Source organism: Protobothrops mucrosquamatus, unplaced genomic scaffold, assembly GCF_001527695.2.
Source record: "Protobothrops mucrosquamatus isolate PMUCROS unplaced genomic scaffold, P.Mucros_1.0 scaffold340, whole genome shotgun sequence".
Lineage (NCBI taxonomy): Eukaryota > Metazoa > Chordata > Lepidosauria > Squamata > Viperidae > Protobothrops > Protobothrops mucrosquamatus.
Window position 1 is genome coordinate 659,735 of NW_015386677.1, and position 4,519 is coordinate 664,253.

The following is a 4,519-nucleotide window of genomic DNA, read 5'->3' on the forward strand; positions in this document are numbered from 1 at the left end:
TATCAGAAAACAGTTCAGCAAAGAATGATTTATTAATTTAAAAATCGCTCCCTCCTTGTTCATGAATACAGAATGATTAAGGAACATGTACTTGAAATGTATTCCAAATTCAAACCAAGTTCATCCAATTCAATTGATTGAAAATAATTATCATCTAGGGTCTTAGTGACTTACCAATGCACTTGACTTTTCTAAATTAGTGTATTTTCTTCACAAGACTATAACAGATTTTTGGAAGGCGGCGGAGAGAGGGCGGAGTGTAGTCCAACCCAGAAGCACCATGTCTCGAAGATATGATTCTCGAACGACCATCTTTTCCCCCGAAGGCCGTCTGTATCAAGTTGAATATGCAATGGAAGCCATCGGACACGCTGGGACCTGCTTAGGAATTCTTGCCAACGACGGAGTCCTGCTAGCAGCAGAAAGACGGAATATCCACAAGCTTCTGGATGAAGTCTTTTTTTCAGAGAAAATATATAAACTCAACCAAGATATGGCCTGCAGCGTGGCCGGCATAACTTTGGACGCCAATGTGCTCACCAATGAACTGCGGTTGATTGCACAAAGATATCTGTTGCAGTATCAGGAGCCAATTCCTTGTGAACAGTTAGTAACAGCCCTGTGTGATATCAAACAAGCCTATATACAGTTTGGAGGAAAACGTCATTTTGGTGTTTCACTGCTTTACATTGGCTGGGATAAGCACTATGGTTTCCAGCTGTATCAGAGTGATCCTAGTGGGAATTACGGAGGTTGGAAAGCCACCTGCATTGGAAACAACAGCGCTGCAGCTGTATCAATGCTAAAACAAGATTACAAAGAGGGAGATATGACTTTGAAATCTGCACTTGCTTTAGCTATCAAAGTCCTGAACAAAACTATGGACGTTAGTAAACTGTCAGCAGAGAAAGTTGAAATTGCCACCCTGACACGAGAGAATGGAAAGATACAATCACTCCATCCTTTCCCCATAAACGTTGTATTACATTGAGAAGCAAGAAATATGGATTCAGAATGCTGAAGGGAAGAAATTGCAGTCTAAAAGCTCCCAATGTATTTTGTCATTTGACCAAACAGAAAATATATTGTGTTGTTTAAAGTTTGGTGGGTCCCTTTCACCTGCAATTTAATTTAATCCATATAGTTTAATCAATTCAGTGACCAGAAGGGCAACAAATAAATGTTCTAACATACTAAGGTGGGTTATACTAGCCATTACATATATTAGGCCAATATGCAGTTTAAGCACTTAAAGTTACCAATAGGTGTCAAAAATAAAAAAAAGTTGAAGTTTCAAAATTTAATAATGATCAGATAAACGTGATTTCTCCTTTGCATTTTTTTACATATTTGTATAATTAAAAGTGAAAAAAAAGGATTTACCAATCAGTTATGTTTGAGGTCCCAATAGGAAGGGAGGAAAGACCCCCAGTAAAGAACAAAAAGGAATTGGAGCTCAAAAACATTTTTTAAAAAATAGAGGGAAGAAAAGGATAAATAAAACTAACATAATAGTAAGAAGGTTAAATAAATAAGGTAGAAAAACGAGCACAAATAGGCAGATAAAAGAATAGTAAAAAAAAAAACCAGTCACAATTACCTAGAACAGAGAAGTTAGAAACAAGGCTAACAGAAAAGCACATCCACCAACCAAAAAGAGGGATTTTCAAACAACAAACTTATGGAACAGGCGACTGATACTATTGTGGTATGCAATACATGTTCCATGTATGTGCTTATGCCCAAAGAACACCCAAACTTACATGCATTAGATGTAAACTATGTAAACTACTGGAGGAAAAAGTAAGGCACTTAGAGGAACTCCAGCCAAACTCCAATCTACAAAAGAAAGTTATACCCAAACCGAACCAAATAACGAACAAACAACTCCCAGAAGATTTGGCCCTACTGATAAACCCTTGGAGGAAGACAAATGGAGGTATGTCACACATAGAACAAAACAATACTCAAAGAAAGAAGCAGCATACAACTAACAAACCCCTTCTGCCCAATCCAATCCAATCAGAAGCAGCCCCATTAAAATTGAGCAATCGATTTCTCCCTTGGATGGATTAGGGGACTGGAGGCTAAAACATAGAGGCAAACAAAATCACTACTAAAAGCCAACATGTGTTTGTCAAAAACAGATCATGCCAGACAAACCTTATTGTATTCTTTGACCAAGTGACAAAATTAGTGGATCAGAGGAATGCTGTGGATATAATTTACTTGGACTTCAGTAAGGCATTTGATAAAGTAGATCACAACCTACTACTCGATAAGATAGAAAAAAGTGGGTTAGACAGCATTACCACCAGATGGATTCGTAGTTGGCTGACCGGCCATACTCAGCGTGTGGTCCTCAATGGAACTGCATCTACATGGAGGGAAGTGTGTAGTGGGGTGCCCCAGGGCTCTGTTCTAGGCCCAGTGCTCTTCAACATCTTCATCAATGATTTGGACGAGGAGATAGATGGGGAACTCATCAAATTTGCAGATGACACCAAGCTGGCAGGAATAGCCAACACTCCAGAAGACAGGCTTAAGATACAGGAGGACCTGGAAAGACTTGAACACTGGGCGCTATCTAACAAAATGAAATTCAGTGGTGAAAAAAATAAGGTTCTACATTTAGGCAAGAAAAACCAAATGTACAGGTATAGTATAGGGGGTACCTTGCTCTGAGAGGGATCTCAGAGTCCTAGTGGACAATCACTTAAGCCAGCAGTGTGCTGCAGCTGCCAAAAAAGCCAACTCAGTGCTGGGCTGCATTAACAGAGGGATAGAATCAAGATCACATGAAGTATTAATACCACTTCACAATGCCTTGGTAAGGCCACACTTGGAATACTGCATCCAGTTTTGGTCACCACGATGTAAAAAAGATGCTGAGACTCTAGAAAGAGTACAGAGAAGAGCAACAAAGATGATTAGGGGACTGGAGGCTAAAACATATGAGGAACGTTTGCTGGAATTGGGTATGTCTAGTTTAATGAAGAGAAGGACGAGGGGTGACATGATAGCAGTGTTCCAATATCTCAGGGGCTGCCATAACGAAGAGGGAGTCAGGCTATTCTCCAAAGCGCCTGAGGGCAGGACAAGAAGCAACGGATGGAAACTAATTAAGGAGAGAAGCAACCTAGAACTAAGGAGAAACTTCCTGACAGTTAGAATAATTAACCAATGGAACAACCTGCCTCCAGAAGCAGTGAATGCTCCAACACTGGAAGTTTTAAAGAAGAGACTGGACAGCCATCTGTCCGAAATGGTGTAGGGTTTCCTGCCTGCCTGAGCAGGGGGTTGGACTAGATGACCTCCAAAGTCCCTTCCAACTTTATTATTATTATTATTATTATTATTATTATTATTATTATTATTATTATTATTATTATTATTATTATTATTATTATTGATCTGTATTCATTATTATTATTATAAATTAAGTTAAAAAGACTTTTTTTTAAATGAAATTACAATTTCTTTCAGATTTTGTCACCTTTGTCATTCTGTAAAATTGAAGGAGTCAGTCAAGTAAAAGCAATTCACTACAAATAGTCTGTCAGATGCCCATCTTCGCTTTCTTTGAAGCTCACTAGTAACTGCCATAACCAAGGGGACAGGGCATTTGGGAGGGGAAGAGTGCTGTAGATGTGAAAGAATGCTGTGGGAATTTGGGGATTATAGACACTAACATGTGCCAAGCCGAGCCAGTTGCCTGCCTTCAAGGACGCCGACCCTGGGAAAGGAATTTGCAGTGGTGCCTGAGACACTGGGTCCCCAAAACATCGGAACAGAACCTGATTGGACTACTCTCACAAGAGGGAGGGTTTTGGACATTGGAGATTGCTTTCAATATATGATTTTCTCATGGTTTTTCTTCAAAGCTTGCTTCGCTCATGCGTCACTCAGCACCTCTAGTAAAAGTACCTTTTCTCTAACACTATGGAGTCAAGGATCATTCTTTCCTAGGGAGTAAGCCGTGGCCAGTCTGACATAATCCTCAACTTACTACCACAATAGAGACAAAAATATTAATCATTAAGTGCTGTATGGTCATTAACTGGGACATCTAATTTTACTAACTTTTTTGCCATAATCCTTATGCGAATCACCCCAGTCATTAACCAGACATCACATGACTACAATTTTCAACCTCCTTTGCCTGTAGGAAGCCAGCTAGGATGGTCCCATGACTGCAGGATGCTACAACTGTTGCAAGTACAAGGGATTGCCAAGTAACTAGGATCCGATCATGTAAGTGTTGGGCCACTCTCATGGCTGTTAGTGCAAGGACCAGTCACATGTCCCTTTTTTCCTGCATTGTTGTAACTTTGAACAGTCACTAAATGAATGGTTGTAAGTTGAGAACTACTTCTCTATAGTAATTTTTAAAAATCAAAATACAGTAATGGGATTAGCAACATGTTCATTGAAGAAGGAGCCAAAGTAACTGGAAATAAAATATGAAAGAAACTGCTTCATTTCTTAATGTTTTAAAAATATGCTAGACAACCAAGTA

At 39.4% G+C, this 4,519-nt stretch overlaps 1 pseudogene; it reads left to right on the plus strand.

Moving 5' to 3' along the window:
• Positions 1–253: 253 nt before the first annotated feature.
• LOC107286942 lies at positions 254–991 on the plus strand (annotated as a pseudogene).
• Positions 992–4,519: the final 3,528 nt, after the last annotated feature.